At 35.4% G+C, this 17,750-nt stretch overlaps 1 long non-coding RNA gene across 1 annotated transcript; it reads right to left on the reverse strand.

Annotated features, from left to right (window-relative positions):
• Positions 1-762: 762 nt before the first annotated feature.
• On the reverse strand, positions 763-16,263 carry LOC122181879. The gene is made up of 5 exons (XR_006179613.1): positions 16,201-16,263; positions 6,673-6,818; positions 4,350-4,452; positions 2,072-2,247; positions 763-932 (listed from the first exon to the last, which is right to left on the reverse strand). It is a non-coding gene; the product is annotated as an uncharacterized LOC122181879 (long non-coding RNA).
• Positions 16,264-17,750: the final 1,487 nt, after the last annotated feature.

Here is a 17,750-nt window from a genome sequence, read left to right on the forward strand (position 1 = left end):
AATGCTAATGCTAATTCTAAATGCTCTGTTCTGGTCATAACAGATATTATCCAAGTAGAAGTTGTAAGCCAACATAGTTATCTGGTTCTAAAAAATACGCAAAAAAAAAAAACCAAACAGAATTCTCTTAGTCCAACTGCTTTAAGTGCCGCAGTGAATCATTCGCAGTGTTAATACTAAGCATCTAACCACACACAGTGAAGATAAAGAAGCAAAATTGAAAGACCAATTAAAATACTTGTGAACATTAGTTATCTTTGTTGTAGGTAAATGTACGCTGTACTCTATTCATCAAGAGGTACGAGTAAGCTTTTCGGAAAGGACAAGCATTTGACTGCTGAAGGTCACTGTAAAGACTACACAGCACAACACTACTAGCTAATTGAGATATCACAGCAGAAGCAATGACTATAGAGAGGTATGCTCTCTTAATACAGCAAGATAATTTTGTGCGTGTTGCAACTTAGATCTCTCAAAAAGTAATGCTTCCTATTTATTTCCATGGAAAATAGATCAGCTACAAGGAGCTCAGTAACACAATTTGATAAAGCAAATTCTCAGTTAAAAAACAGTTTTTCAACGTAGCACCTCTGTCAGTGGAAATGCATAGCTACTGCTGAACAAGAGTCTGCATGCCACTGTCATATAAATTACATACAAGCTGCCTTTCTGCCTCTGATGTCATAGGTCAGCATCAAAATATAGAAAGCATTACACAATCAAGGCTGGAAAGACCACTAAGATCATCAAGTCCAACTTGTCAATCTGTCACCACTGTACCACTAAACCATGTCACCCAGTGTGCCACCTACCTTTTTCTTGAACACGGACGGTAACTCCTCCACCTCCATGGGCAGCCTATTCCAGCACCTCACCTCTCTTCCTGAGAGGAAATTTTTCCCAGCATCCAAGCAGAATCTCCAGTCATGCAACTTACATAAAGCCAGTACGGTTACGTTGTAGCAACCCTCATAATAGCATTAACACACTGCATTTATTTAACAAATGAGCAAATAAGTCTAGACATAAAAAACCTTAGGAGATTGTTATCTTTTCAAATCTCACAAAACTGCCTGAGCAAGTGCTATCTATATGTATATTCTGCTCCTATACATAATACTCAACTAAAAAAGCAGAATGTTTTGTTCTTCTGCCACTTCATACTTATATACTGCTACAATTCCCCTTCCGCAAGACAGGCTGTGCACTGTGATGAGCCTGTCTGGAAGTACAGAGCTGGCAGCCTCATGATGATAATTGGAATGATTCTCATCATTTCACAGCTGTATATTTTTTAACAACATTTATAACTGACTAAATGAACAATTCAGATTCATGTGCATTAAGTTCATACTGCATTTATGACAAACAACATGTATTATTGCTCTCCAAATTAAACTTTTTCTTTTTTAAACCCAAACTAAAGATTTGCACATTGAACTGTAAAGATATTTGTAAGTATAATTTCTAATGACTATTTCCATTTTTCCCCTCATTTTAGAAAGTCACAAATTTCTAAGGGGAAAAAAATAGTTTCTGATTAGTGCTATCTCACATAAACACATAATTTAGCAGAATACAGAAAAATCCAACCCTCTAATACATGTTCTATGAAAAAGTATTTGAACATTGCTAATTACTCATTTGAGATCACAAAGCTTTTCTACAAATTAAGTTTCACAATCAGTGACAAACAAGAACACCACAGAGAGAACAGAGAGCTGAACAGTACTATGGTCCCTGATTGAACCAAGCTTTCAAGGCACATGCATGCAGGACAGCTGTGTTTTCCAGCTCTGCTAGAGCTAGAGATGACTAATAATGCAAGCCACCTGCTCACTACTGCAAGGTTATATAGTCGTTCTTTCTCTCCGTCCTAAAAGAGCATGCTGTTTTATGTAGCAAAATGGTTTGCAGTTTGTGGAAGACTTATGGCCAGCAGTCGAGACAAGGTCTAGAAGTGAAACCTGATGTTCTACAGCAAATATATACATAAAGAGATACCAACTGCAGAAAATATTAAGGTAGAAAATGAGCTTGAATATGAATACATTCTTGCTTGGCTCCTTACCTTGATACTTGCAAATGAAACGTGACAAATATGTGACTGTAGCAGAGAAATTTCTTTTGAAGGTCCTGCATGCATTGGATATGGATTGCTGTCAAACTGGTGGTTCCTCTGACACAGTGCAGATAAGTTGATGGTTGTCAGGTCTGTTCCTTCCAAAGGACGGTCACAGTGCTGTGCTGTGGATTCCAATGCAAATGCAAAAGTTTTGTATGTAAATATATGAGAAAAAATCTTGAATTAATAGTGAACAACAGCCTTTCCATCTTACAAAACATACAGTACACAATACATACAGGAGTACCTGTCAAAAACTTTTTTGTTCTTAATCACACTGACATCATATGATGACAAAACCATTAGTAGGTATATTACACTTACAGTAAAGGAAAGAGTAGAACTATGTTGCTTTTGTTTTTATAGTTCCACTGTAGGAGGGTTTAAAACTGAAGTCCTTTTGACTTTCATGCAACATATTTGTATGCTTGGACTTGGTCTCAAAATACAGCTTTTTTTTTTTTTTTTTTTTTTTAAGATATCAGTAAACATCTAAGCACACAAATGCTAGATCATGTTTTATTTGGTTGAATATGAATATAAGCCAAATACCTGCATTTAACAGAGAGCTCAAAGCACATTTGGCTGCATCCCATTTCCCATATATTCCATTCCATATGGCCATATATTCTGCAGAACACCACCTCAGTTATTTCTACTATTCACAAGGAACTTGCATCTTGCAATTCCTAATGGAAGCCAGGAGCTGTCAATTATGGGCTCCTGTCATGACATTTTGGGCAGACAATGCCAGCAAGGATTTCCTCGTTAAAGAGCCTCTTTCAGTATTCTGTGAGCAGACTGCTACCATGGATACTTTAGGATCTGAGACAACAACAAAATTCACAGAAAGCCATCACAGATGGCTTGAAAATATCATAGCAAGTTGTATTAATATTCTGGGGATTGTTCAAAATATAGTGATACGCAACTTCTCTTACTCACAAACCTCTTAAAAATAATCTCAGTTTAGCATAATTGTAATATGCATTTTCCAGATGCTGCAATAGACTGACTGCAATAATTAAAGTTAAAATATCAATTCCTTCTATAGCTTTTTTTTTAGAGCCAAATTTCTGTGGTACAAATAATTCAAATTCAGATAATTTCAAGGTTTGGATGCTGACTCAGACAGTCCTTTCCAGGGAAAAGGAATTCTATGCCTCAAGGAATAGAAAACATTTCATTTTCTTGTTTGACAGTAGCTTTTTTTTTCCTTCTTTTTTTTCCTTTCTAACTGATCACTTTTTCTTCCCTCCTTATTTTTCCCTACAGGGACTTGTTTGTAAGACAGGAGTGCTCTTTGCCTGTTCTAACTGTAATTAAAAAGATGATTAGAAAGATTCATAATTCAAATACACAAAAACCTTAATGAAGAAATACAAATCAGGATGCCTCCACACAAATTAAAAAAATATTGAAAGCAACAATGGAAACATGTTTGTATCAGAATTTTAGAAACATGGTTTCATTACAGATAGTAAACACTGCATGATATTTCCTTGTAACATGAAAAAATAGTTTTGAAAAGTTGTTTTAAACTTATTGGGAAATAAGAATTCTTTATCACAAAACAAGCAAACATTTTTTGGAAGTACTAAGAAAATATTTTATGACCTCCATCTTACTCTGTTTCCCACCATCTTTCTCTAAGCTCAGTATTTCACTGGTATGCATTGACATGACGTCTTACTCTCCCTCTCTTATTATTTACCAAACACCAATACCAAGTGGGTACCACCAGCTGTCTCCAACATCTTGGGAATTGGAGCTACTATTGCTCCCACCCAGCCTCTTTTTCCCAACCAGCTGTGCAGAGACCAAAGGAAGAGAGCAATAAGCATGTCATGTGTACTCAAAGACTTTCTGTTTAGGTTGAGGTACACTTGGCCTAAGAATGAAGCTATCTAAGCCTCAGAGAGCCTCTAAATCATACCCATTTGCTCAGTGAGGTTGTTTTGGCACTGGAGAGTAACTGGCATTATGCCTTTCTGCAAGGAAGAATTCACTGAGCTGTTGTTTTTCTGTCTGGTGTCTCATCTTTGCACTTAGGAATCTCTGTATGTCTCCTCAATCATTCCCAGAAACAACCAAAGGGAGACAGAATCTCCGTCAGCTTCTACATGCAGAGGCAGCTGAAAGTTTATAGCCAGACAACTCTAAGAATTCAATATATTTCTAATCCAGCAGAAGCATGAAATAAATAAAGCATAAAATTACTAACCATTCTGGATGATATGAACATTCTGAAGGCCAGAGGAAATACTTCAAATACACAAAGACAATATCAGCATGCCAAGCCTTTGGAGCAATGTTACATTCCGTACCTGAATGGCATGAAAAAAAATAATAATAATAAATTAAAAACCAAACACACGTATGGCATATAAATGATTTAAAAACTACAATACCAGCTCTTCTATCAAAGAAAAGTAATTAAACAAACAAACAAACAAACAAAAAAACTGCAGGCATAATCCATTCCCTTTCCAAGTCTACATATGCTATTGAGAGGAAAATTTAAAAGGGATGTTGAAGTTTCTTCCATTAATAGAGTGGATATTGCATGTATGGTTAAGAAAAAGGATAGGGTAATTTTACACACACTTTTTCCTTTCCTTTCCTAGAATTTCACCTGTCCCTTATTCTCTTCACAACAGAATATCTTCTGGCCTTAAGTTCAGCTCTACATGATGAAATCCTTAGATATCTAATTCAGTTCCCTACAATGTGTGCAAAGATAAATTATTCCTTTTTCTGCTACAGCAATGTTTACTGGCAAAGTTATTTACTGTAGAGTTTCTAGACTGGACAAGAAGGTTCCCATGGACTTATGTTTAAGTAGGATGTTTAGACTAACTTAACCATCTAAAAGTAAGCACAACCATTTCATAGGCTGAAAATATTGTTTTTTAAATAGTCTGCAGCTGAAAGCAATAATACATGAACGCAGTGAAAATGACTAGTTTAGCAATGTTTCCTTTTCAACTGTAAGTACACTCCGCAGAAATAGCATGGTTTTGGATTAAATGAAAGTGGATGTGCATCAAGAAATTAAAAAATTAAAACAAAATCAAATTTATCCTGCTTGATTTCACCTAACCCTTGTCTTAGTATGTCAGCACATCTGCAGATAAAGAGGCTTGAATACCATTTTGGTTCTTAACAACCACTATGAGACCACAGAATCAACAAACGTGCGGGACTGATTTTGTGCAGCTAACTGCAATCCCTCATTGTAACTTTACAATTTCTGCACTGTCTTTGTAGTACTACACGTTTCTTTCAGAGCATCTACTAGAAGTAGCACTGAATATTTACAGTTTTCATTTACATGGAGGATAAGCATCAGACTTTAAAGCACATAACTTGTTACAGAGTTAAAGAGGTCTGACAATAGGGCTGTGTGTTTCTAAAACACACATACCAGCTGCCTGTACATAGTGATGACAGACAATGTATTTAGAGGGATTCACCCAGGGAAGCACAGTTTTCTTGAAGTTGCAAATAATAGATAATTACCAGAGACACGAGTTTCCACAAAGGGAGATAATATGCTCTAAAGAACATTAAAATGTATCTAGAAAAATCAAATTAACACCGCTTTCAGAAAACTCAAGCAAACACACAAGTTTTTACATTTTTCAAGTGTTTGTTATTATGTTTCCAGGCCCACACAGAACTGAGACTGCACTGACATCTTAAAATTACAGTATGTCCATTTAGTTTCAGGGTGCAAATGAAGAACACAGCAATATCTGGCAACAGTGCCTACCCCTGTTGCTAAAATTGGAGATTTTTTCACTGCTTCCTCATTGCAATCACTTTTAAAATAGTGAATCCCCTTTTCCAGACACAAGAGTGTCTTTAAACCTCCCAGAAAATGTCCTGCAAGCTGGTAATTAAAAGTGTTATTTCACACTTCATTACATAAGTGATATTTAAATTTAAAGATGATCCAGGCAGATATTACTGTATCATCATCTCGATATTTTAGCTGTAAACAACGTAGCTCATGTAATATACTAAACATACATGAAATACCATTCAGTACCTTATTTTGAGTGCTGAAGATGCCAGACTTGTTCTGATTTGCAGCATCGCCTAAGTAACAGTTTCAAAATTGAGAACGTGAGACCTCCAGTAACAAATGCATGTTGTGTGCAGTATGCTGTCATTTCAATGATGAACGAAAGCATAGTTCAGCAAAAAAAGATCTTGCTTCTCACCATTTGCTCTGAACTTGTCATTTTCTCTTTGCAAGCTTTCTTCATCATCTGTAACTACTCAGCATGGCCATGTGACTGGGAATTATAATATTATGCTCCCTCCAACTATGTGTCATTAAAATTACTCAACTTTGCTTTTCGATTCAAAGTCAGTTCATCTGCAGAGTATTTCAACTGTCTCTGAAGTGCAGCCCCATGAATATGTGAGCCTTAAACATACCAAAGGATACAACAAAGCTGCACCTGCTCTTCCAGAGTGCCAGAAAGCCACAGCAACACCTGAACAATTAAGGTACTTTAGTCAAGATCCGTTTTTACCTGTCAGTTCAGTCCGGGGCTTCTTAACAGTAAATAGATTCAGGTTTCCTTTCACACTGTCTTGTGCTGGGTTATTCTCATATTCTGTCCTGTAAGCCACACAGAGACATTTGCGAGGAAAGAGCTCTTTGAGATTTCAGTCTGTCCTGCAAATTTGAACAAAACCAAACATGCTCTGATCAGTTTCCTTGCCTCATTGGAGTCAATCTTGGCTCTTTGTATGAGCCAACCTGTGCTTTTCACTATCTGACAAAAAAAGTGCAGAGCTTTGAATACAAAAAGCTACTGCAGTTAATCAGAGGAGTTAGTCCAGACTAACTGTTCCAAAATGCCCCTTCTGGAGTCTTACTTTAGAATAAAAGAGGATTTTGTTTGTTTTACTCATGCTAGAATAAAACCTTGTAACTTTTTTTTTTTTTTTTTACTGAAGAATTCACTATGGTAATGCCAAGTACAGTTGTTCTATCAGTAGCTAATAGAGAAGCAAAACATAATGCTCTCCAAGACTCCAGGACATATTTCGGATCTATAAATCAGTGTTCACTCATTCACTATATTAGATTCTTGAGGAATCTTTAATATTTTTGTGCTATTGCTCATGTACGATTGCCACAAGACTCTGTATCTGATACTGCCCACCACTAAGCAAAGTCATGACAGTAAAACATAGTGTACTCGCCAACCCTTTTTTTTCTTTTTCTTTCTTTCCCTTTTTTTTTTCCCTTCACAAAACAAAAACAAACAAACAAACAACAGCAAAAAGATCTAGGTTTGGTGTAAGACAATGAAAAAATTGCTACAGAAAGCTGAAAATTTAAGACTTCAAGAACAGAATCACTAGAATTTTGTGAGGGTGTATTTTGGAAATGCAGAAAAGCACAGCAACTGCAATCAATATTTGCAGGATCACTAACATGGACTATATTCTCAGGCCAGTTCTTTTCTAACTTTGGCTTTATTCCCATGTTACAGTTCTGAACTCAATATACTTCAAAATATCTGACATCAGAACCTTGACCCGAGAGGCGACCTACTTGGAGACAGAAGAAAAAACATTTTTCTCAATTCAGTTCCTACTCATACGTGATTTTTTATTTTTTTAATAATAGCAACCGAATAGGTTAATCAACAAGCTTTCAATCAGCAAAAAGCTCTAAGCAATTGTCTCTGTTAGAATTCTAAAGCTGGGTTATCTGAGCAAGCCTCTGGCATATTACAATTTGTCCTATTCCAGTCTATATCCAAGGGAAATTGATTTATCAGATAAGGAGAAGTCTGAAACAAATATATCAGGGGAAATCAGTGCTCTTCATAGAAAAGTAGCAGTGAAATTTCAGCCACTTGTGAATCTCCGTCACAGTGGTTTGTCAGTACCTGAAATATGAGGTTCTAAATAGAATGGCAATAAAATGTATATTACAGACTACTCTCAATTTCTATAAGTACAGAAGAAATTCAGTATTTAACTCCCCTCTGAAAAATACATCATGTATTTATTTATCTTATTTTCTGGATAACTGTTTCCAAATACGCAAAAATTGAGGAAAAACTGAAGGAAAGAAATGTTTACTTTTAGAACAAGAAGTTATTTACTAAAGGATTATTTTACTGGGATATAAAGTGTCATTTCTAGCAGACTATCATAAAAAAAAATTCCTCATCAACGGAACAACATTCCCTTCTCCCTGCTATTTTGCCATTATAGCCAAGCAATTTTGAGTTTATTTTTCCCTGATATTTTCCTTTTTTCCACTCATTTCAAGTTCATTAGTAAAAGATATATTCATTAAACATGCTTTAATTGCTGATTCTGATCCCTGATTTTAAATTTCTGATTGCAGTATTGCTCTATATTATAAACAACACAAGACCCATCTACCACTGAAATCTGTTCTACATGCAGATTGGTACTTTCTTACCAGCTGTAGTTCCAGAGCGATCTTTCTCAGATGCTCTGGACAGATTTGTTTTCCTTCAAACTCTCTTCAAATACATTATTTAATCTTCACGAAGACCATATAACAGCTGTGTTGAATGAACTAATAAACCCTAAGGAATTATGCTTTAGTAGTTTATATTACTACCCTTAGCTCCAGCCCCAGCTGCCCTGACAAAATTGACTGTCCTCCCAGACCACTGGCATGTTAGAGGGGAAACCACATTATCAGTGTTTCCATACCAAACTATTTCATTTATGTACTAGATACAACAACGCGGATGTAGATTGCCAGTTAACCCCTTCTATCATGTCCCATTTCAGCTTAAAAACAATTAATGTGTACTTCAGTGTTTCTCATGTACTTCCAAATTCCGTAGTACGCAGACTTGCAGTTAAGCAGGCTATTAAAATTTATCTCATTTCTGGTAACAAGGAAGATATGCGCCACCTAGATGTCTTTAAACAAATACATCCCCAGTATATATAGTACACATAAATAGTTACTGTTTAAGATATGAAACTATGTGTTCATTACGCTCTTATAGAGAAAACAGCAAACTGTGTTTACAGCTTAAATTTGGATTTTCTCATCTTGAGCAGTAGTCTGAGATTTTATCAAGAAGTCTTGAACATAACACTCATACTTAATGCAGAATCAGACAACGGCATGTTTGTGTTTCCTGTTGTTATCCAAATCAGACAAATGCTTTGGACTCTGGCCAGAGTTTTCAACTCCTTTAACCGTTTCAGGTTTACATTCAGTCTAATAATTATGCATTTATCTTTTAACACTTGAAAAAGACTTTGCCAGGGTAATTTTCACAATAGAAAAATTTCCTTTTGGACAGTTTCAACCAATGTATCCCTTCCACGAATCTGGACTTTTTCCCCTGGCCCAACCCAATTAGCTTAGAAATCTTTTCTTAATCTCATCACAATTGCACTAAGATTTATTAGTGTCTGCACTGCACAAGATGCCGAGTTCTGCTTACAGAAGAACTCTGCCAGTATTCTTGTTGTCCCAGTAACATAACTGCTCTGACTAGTCACTAAGACTTCTGTCCAAATCTCAGTCCATTGCAAAACAGCAGTGTGAGACTGCTGAGTAATGCAGTTAGACTAAGAAAAAATATCTCCAAAAAGGCCACCATACAAAGCAATCCATACACACCATTAGGTACGTCAGGCAAGGAATATTACTTTGACCTACTTAGTATGTTTTTACACATTCACTTCTTCCTCAGAAGTGAATTGTTAGATCTCGTAACATAACTTACATTATCACTTAATGATGCCTGACATTTCTCTTGCTTTCCAAAGATGTTCTGAGCTTCTGTGGAGGTCTCTGGTTTCTGCTTTTAACTAAATCCTTGTGATGTTACGTTTGCCTCAATTGCCTACTTTGTGCAACACACCTGAAATACTGAAGAGAACATGAATTGCAGCCTTCTGTAACAGGAAATCTAGACAGCCACAATTTTTTATTCTGCTATTTTTGTTTAAGTTAGAACAGAAAAGGAGCAACTATTGAAAAATGCTCATTAAAAAATTATATTTGAAAAGATAGATAAATAAGTATTTATTTAAATACTTTGAACCTGTTCCCACAAGGCGCTTTAATGCTTTTGTCCTCTCCCACAAGAAAGTATCTATTTTACTTTATTTTTTAATTCTACCAAATTATCATAAATATTCAACTAAAGGCACAAGAGTGCTAAGCTCTGCTGACAGCTTTCCTCATGTTACATACAGAATGGGAATAATGGTAAAAAACATGAGGATACATTCACACTGAGATGCTTAAAAACAATGTTGGAGAGGCTACATACATTTGTAGTCACAAATAACAGATGGTCCCTACACTTAAAATTATTAAAAATATGAGTTATTTGCATTTTCATCAGTATGGTATGAACTTCTCATAGTATATAGGTTGTGTGTTAAGGCCATGCATGGTATTAGCTCAAGCAGGCCGAAGATGATCACCAAACTGAAATAGAAGTAAAGATTAATTTGACACAGTGTTTTTCTTCACTCAATACTATGGACAACTGTTTGTGAAATTGCGTGTGAAGCCAATAAAGTTAAAACATACATATATGCACACACACAAATCAAATTTAACCATGGGCATCAAAAAGCTTTCTCAGAGCTAGATTTTCTCTGAACAAAGAGACATGTGATGCTTGTTTTGTATTTTTTGTGAATTTACTACTATATGGCTGTTTTCTTCTAACTGACAGCAGCACTGAGAACTCTGAACAGTGACTGAACTGTTCTGACTGTTCTCCAATTTTTTCACTATTTCGGTTCCTTAAAATGTATAAGCAGCAATCCGTAGCATTGCAATTTCTGTGATCCAAATTCACTATCTGACAAAAAGCAACAGAAGATCAGGGGCAATACACTGTTATCCCCCATCTAGAGATTTTCTAATTACTCAGCTTAAGAGGATCAGGAGGAAAGGAATTTCCTCCAAACAGATGACTGAGCTACTGAGCCTGGAAACAGTATCACTGTCTATCACGTGTCATATGTTTTAGATGTACCTGGAATTTTTTGTTTCATTTTCAATTTTTCATTTTCCCATGCCAGATGATCTCTCTGAGGGTGAATCATGCTATTTATGAGATACTGAAGACGAGAAGTTGAATATATATATATATATATATATACATATATATTATTATTATTATCTACATTAAGTTCACATGCCTTTTGTTGGAAGAGCTGGAAAAAAGACTGTTTGATAATTGAATCACTGTGCTTCCATACTGAAGTCACTTCCTGATAAGCAGCCAAACTTGTTTTGTAAAATAAATAAATGAGAGAGCTTGAATAACTCAGTTTTCTTGGCTGGTCACAATCAGTGCAGTATTATTCTGACCAATACCAGAATAACACTGCTGCAAACTCTAATACTTCACTCCAAAATAATATACAGAATTCAACTAAGAATCCAACAATCCAACTGTCAAAGATGCTCACAGCTTCAATCTGAGCTTTTTTTTTTTTTTTTTTTTTTTTTTCCAGATCTTCTTCACTAAAGTGAAGCCCTGCGCAGGTTTGACAGAGAAATAGATTCTATTGTCACCAAATGTAGGTTAAATACATGCATCTCTATACCAAATACACTACAAACTTCTGACAGTGGCACCAGTGACAGGAAGTATCGCTATTCTGAAAAGCCAACTGGTTCAGGAAAAAGCAATCCACACCAACACCACCACGACCGAGAAGCACACAGCTTCAATTTGCATCTCACAAACAAATAAGCACGACCATCCTGCTGACTTTAAAAAGCAGGCCAGCTGGAATGGGCAGATTATAAGGCCAAACATAGGTGAATGCACGTGCAGAACCTTTGAACATGCATGTAGTCAAAGAGAACATAAAAACTCCAAGCATCTCCAAAAAGCTATTTGGAAGTTCTATTAAAGCTGTTCCTGATGTTTTACTGGAAGTAGTTCCCATCCTCAATAAAATACTTTCATGTTCTGCCATCACGTCAGTGAACCTTTGTAGTCATAATTTGGCTTCTACAAAAAACCAAGCCAGATGAAGTAGCTTTCTTCTTTTCACTTTTATAGTAACTGTTTTTCAATGTTATGACTTTAATTCAGAACAGTTGGGTGCATTTTTTTTAATGTCAATTGAATTTAGAGAAATTGTAAGCTTGAAAACCTTCTTAAAAGTTCTGCTGACTAGAAAACATTCAATTTTAGTATTTTCTTCATCTTTAGAAGATTGATAATTGATCTCATACTTAAAAACTATCAATCTTTTATGGAAACACTCTTAAACGTAGCTAAATACTTCTGTATCAAAAGAGATGATAGACTCTCAAGTGGAAGTAATAAGATTTGCAGATGTTCTTCACTGAATCTAACGCATTCTTGGTTCTCTTCATCCTGTGTGAAGCGGGAGTTCCTACTTAAAAAAGGATTTTCTGTACCTACCCCAGTCACTGAGGCACAAAGTCAAAGCAAGGCAACACAGCTTAAATTACTTTAAAATATTCTTCTGTCATACAAGCTAGCCGATTTTATAATGAAGTGCTGAAAGAGAACATTCAGGCAAATAGAATGCACCACAAAGAGGCAGCAACAGTAGTTTCCAAGCCAATGTGTACTTGAAATAACGCATCAAATTACCGCTCAGCATATTTCATTGATCCATTTAAAAATGTTACAAGTGGCCTTACTGTGTAAAAGGACTACATCACTGAGAACATAAGCCTTATAGGAGCCTATCTACAGCATCAAGCACAGTGATCATTGATCAGCCAAGACACTCGACCAAATGGCTTAACATTCAATCTTATAAAACGTTATTCCCTGGTAAGAGCAACAACTGTTTCCCTGAAATACAAAGACCCCTACACTAACATCACAGGTTTTAGTCAGGAATCTATTTTTAAAACTAAAATATTTGTGTTCTTTGGTATAGTGAAACTGATATCAAACAGTGCATTAAATCAGGTGTTTACACTGACTAGGCACCAGAAACTGAATTGCTAAAGAGGCAGCAGCACCCAAGTTCAAATGTAAAAAGTCTTACTCTAGAATAGCCCTTAGTTTTGATGATTACTTTAAAACAGCAAAAGGCTGCATTTCCAGCTTCACTGTACACTGTATTTGTGCCTGACAAGTTCTGTACTGAAAGTAGGAGATATGATACAGAAGCAACTCCACCATTGCCACTCATTTTAGTATGATCCCAGCTGTCTTTTACTATATGCGTCTCCACGGTTATATTAGTAGCTTGTGAACAATCTGTAACAGCTGGAAGAATAGCATTAGTGGAGCATATATTTCAGAAAACATAAGGTATTGATTAAAAAAAATACGTTTTGCAGATGAATTTCTGTAGAAAATATTTCCTACCTAACCAGACTCCAATAGGAAACAATTTCACTTTTTATTAAAGCGTGCACCATTGCCAATTGTGAAACAGGGTGTAAAAAGTGTACCAGTGAACACCAACAACCTGCAGTGATGTCATCTAAGCAGTATAGGGAGTTCTAGAGAATCCATAATGAAAATGTGCTGCCACTAAGTTCATTCTTTCAAGTAGAAGAGCACTTAACATCGTGCACAGCAAAGAGATCATTCTTTAGACCACACTAAAACACTTTCACAAATGCTATTGATATTAATTATTTCACATTTTAAACGATTTTTTTAGTTCATTTTATAGTATAGGGAGTAAATTTCTGTTTACAGATGTAATTTATCATCAGACTGGAGTAACACCCACCTTCTGGTTACTGTGGCTAAGTGAAGGCCACAAACAACAACTGTACAAATACCTAAGGGCAATTTTCAAAATGATACCTACTTGTTGCTATCTGAATTGCTCTGAGGCTATTTCTAGTGATTTATTATACAAATGCCTGAATTATTGCCACATGATACTGCCTCATAAGTAGTAAACACTGAGCATTTTTCTTATTTGTTCCTCCATCCTCCTTTAACCTCTTGCTTCCTAGGGCAAAAGTTCACAAACAAAAGGACTGTTCCCTATGTTTGCAACATAACTGTTACCACTTCGGCTCTCAGCAAATTCAGTTTGCAAGTATTTGGCTACAGTAAGAGATGATGTGATTTTTACTGGTTGATTTTTGTTGTTTTTTTTCCACCCAGAATGAACTCTCACACAAAATTGAAACCAAATCCAACTTATTTGTCATAATCAGTGCTAAAATGAGTAAATCACTATTAAGTATCGTTATTTATTTCTAACCTACATTATTCCAAACTACCTAAAGGATAAGGACCACAGACTGTAGGAATCTGAAAAAAGACACAAAGATTTGAACTGGAATGTTTACAGTTTTACCACGAGAAAAAAAAAAAAAAAAAAAGTATTTTAGCCAGCTATGTTGAAAAACTGTAATTCTTGAAAGACAGAAGAGAGAAGGATATTGGCTGACTGACAGGCTTCATAAATCATCTGTCAATATTCTACACAAATTGAACCTTAGCAGCTAGGGTAGCCAAAGCATTATCTGTAGGAATACGTACCCAGTGCCACACAAAGCCTTTGAAACTAGAAGAGCAGGATAAAAGCACTGTATGATGGCGATTTAGCTAGAGATGTTACAGTGGTAAGCATTCAACCAGTAAATTTCAAGATGGAGCATGATAATATCATGATATTTAAGAATGATGGCTTTCTTTCAGATTTATTAGAAACATCTACTTCTTAATGCTGAAGCTATCATAGTGCTCATAAACATCAGGAAACGAATCACACCAAAAAAGCATCTAAGGTTTAACTTGTCACTGCAAAAATAGCTTGGTTTTAAAATGTTCAGGAAAGTGTCTTTAAAGCTTTGAAGCTAATTTACTGATCAACTAATCTTATCAACAGAAACATTATCAAAGTCTAGAATGCATGCTTTTACATCAGTCCTACTATATTAGCATGTTGGTTCTAAAAAATTAATTTTTAAAAAAGAAAGGATCTGATTCTAGATAAGAATGGATGTTTGCTGATCAAGAATGACAGAGAAGTATACATACGATTCTGAACATCAGTTTCAAAATTCTTTCCTTTGTTGTAATATCATTGCATATTGACAGGCTCCTAGAAACTTTATGGGAAACAAACCAAGTTATCCAAATTAAAAAAAAAAAAGACTGCTACATGCCATATAAAACCATAACTCAGCCCATTGCTAGAAAAAAGGTAGCTGAGTTTGCTCAGCTTTTGGATTTTTAGCAACTGGTTTTGAAAGGCAAAATACTGTGAATGAACTCTTCCCTACGCATATGTCTAATTGGAAAAAAAAATTGAATCTGTCTATCCTGCCTATATCATTAATTAATCTATGCATCCATTTTGCAATGAAACCATTGTTTCACTGCAGTTTAAATTATTATTCTATGACTGAACTAGAATTAAAGCTATGGTCAAAAGTCTGCTTAATAAAAGAAAGAAGCAAAGCAGCTAGGCTGGAGTCATAGGGTGATTGAATAAAAAGAAAGAAAAAATGAAAAGGATACAGATAGCACAAGAGAAGACAAAAAGTAATATTTGTTAAGGTAGACAAATTTTTACCATTTCCCAGTCACAATCATAGATGAAACGTTTTCAGTGAATAATCTTAAATAAAGAAAATAACTATTGTTGGAAAACAGAGAAAATGTCCTTAAGAAAGATCTGATGGAATAGAGGATAAACTAAAAATACACAGGAATTGCAGTGAAATTCAGCAGTGGGGAACTTTTTTCTAATATGGTCTGATTTCTTAATAGTCTGAACACCTCAAGGACTCAGCTTTGACAGCTTGATTCTCTTCTCTTCTGTAACCTGGTTTAAAAGAGCTTTGTTCCATGTCTGTTTTTTTTTTTCACTGGTTCCACAGCCAGCTGTCCATCTAAGCACTAAGAGTAATGTTGGTCTCTCCTGCCTCAAGGCCAACCAACACCAGACGGGGTGGCCAGAAACACGCTTTAATTAAGTAGACTGTTTAATTTCAGTAACATTACAAAACACACAAACATCTCTTCCCTCTTCATTAGGTCACAGAGTAAGTAAAATCTTTGAAGTGATATTTAAAACAAATTAAAAGTTGCACTCACTTGCTTGTTCATATACAATATTCAGCCAGCAGTGTTCTGTACCAAACAGTCGATAAAGCAGACTCCTAAGAGAAAACAGAATATTCAAAAAGGGATTTAGTATAGACAGCAACGACAGAAGCTCGATTACATAATCCAGCATATTGAAAAAACAGTTTACTAATCACAGTCATAGTATACATTGACATATTCGGTGCTATTTGATTTAGGATTTGTGAAAGACACAAGGAACTATGCAATTTTGATGGTAGTTCTGATGCAACATCAAGCATTGAATTATTTGCATTAGACAAACACGGTCATACAGTACTAAGCTAGAAATTAAGCTTGATGAAATTCAGATATCACGCACTGCATAAACTACATCTTTTTTCCATCTTACTGCAAAAACAGACAGCAAAATTTTTCTTCCTTTTTTTTTTTTTTAAAAAAAAAAAAGAATTTCCAGATGCCTCCTGGTTTTAAACTTTCTCAAAACGGTCATGATATTGCTGATTTTGATACAGTAAGATAGAAATACATGATCAGATATTATTTGTTCACATCGCTTATTATAAGGGCTCTTTCTATAATAAATGACAAATTCACTGCTTTGTCTGTAAGACTGATGTGCAAAATGCCACGCACACATACACAAACACAGTCTATTTTGCTATTTTGCTCATTTTCCATACTGGTAGAAATTCTAATATTATGTTCACAAAGCTTTGGAGCAAACATCACTCCTTATGGGAGCAAAAGGGCTTTGCAGTTTTTATTGAGTCCTGAAAATTTCTGCTTCTAGAAGTGCCCACTTAATAATAAGAAAAAGAAAAAAAAAAAAGACCCAACAGAAGTTGCTTTGCAATGCAGAATCACTCAGATGTAACCGTTAAAAAAGAAATTAGAGTAAAATGAAAGCAAACTCTAGAACCAACCTAGGGAAAAGTAGTCATATGAATGAGAAGTAGTTGCACTTTCCACAAAGATAACTTTTATATGGCAGATATCCAGAAAACATGTATAGAAAGTTCTTGAACTCATTTGTAGCAGAATTGAATTGACTTTTCTCTTTTAATACAATATCCTTGGAAGGACATATTAGCATCGTGCATCAGATAGTCTGCTCAGTGTTTTTCCTAGCTAATGACTACAATCCCACATCTTATTGTCACAACACTCCAGAACTTTGCTATGCAATGCAAGCACAAAATAAAAGGAGACTCTTCCCCAAAAGATTTAGTTACCAAGTATAAAATCTCCTTTAAAGAAAAGTGAACATTGTATCTTCCTGACAAGATCCTCTCAGAATTAAAGCAATGATTCACCACCGGAGATTAGCATTTATTACCATTAAAATTATCCCTGTAAAATTCATATGCCTGTCCTGATTCTAACAATTTATAGCTCTGTTAATTCATGTGAAATAACCATATAAACTGCTTCTAAATTAAGAACTCCTTCAACTATATTATTGCTATCTGCATGTGAATTCAATTTAAGTTAATGAGAATGGCATTCATTAAAGAGAGCTTAAGGACGTGCCTAGGAACATGTAGTGTGCAAACTCC

The sequence above is a fragment of the Lagopus leucura genome, unplaced genomic scaffold (assembly GCF_019238085.1).
Source record: "Lagopus leucura isolate 7727_CA_CO unplaced genomic scaffold, USGS_WTPT01 Super-Scaffold_100012, whole genome shotgun sequence".
NCBI classification, from domain to species: Eukaryota; Metazoa; Chordata; class Aves; order Galliformes; family Phasianidae; genus Lagopus; species Lagopus leucura.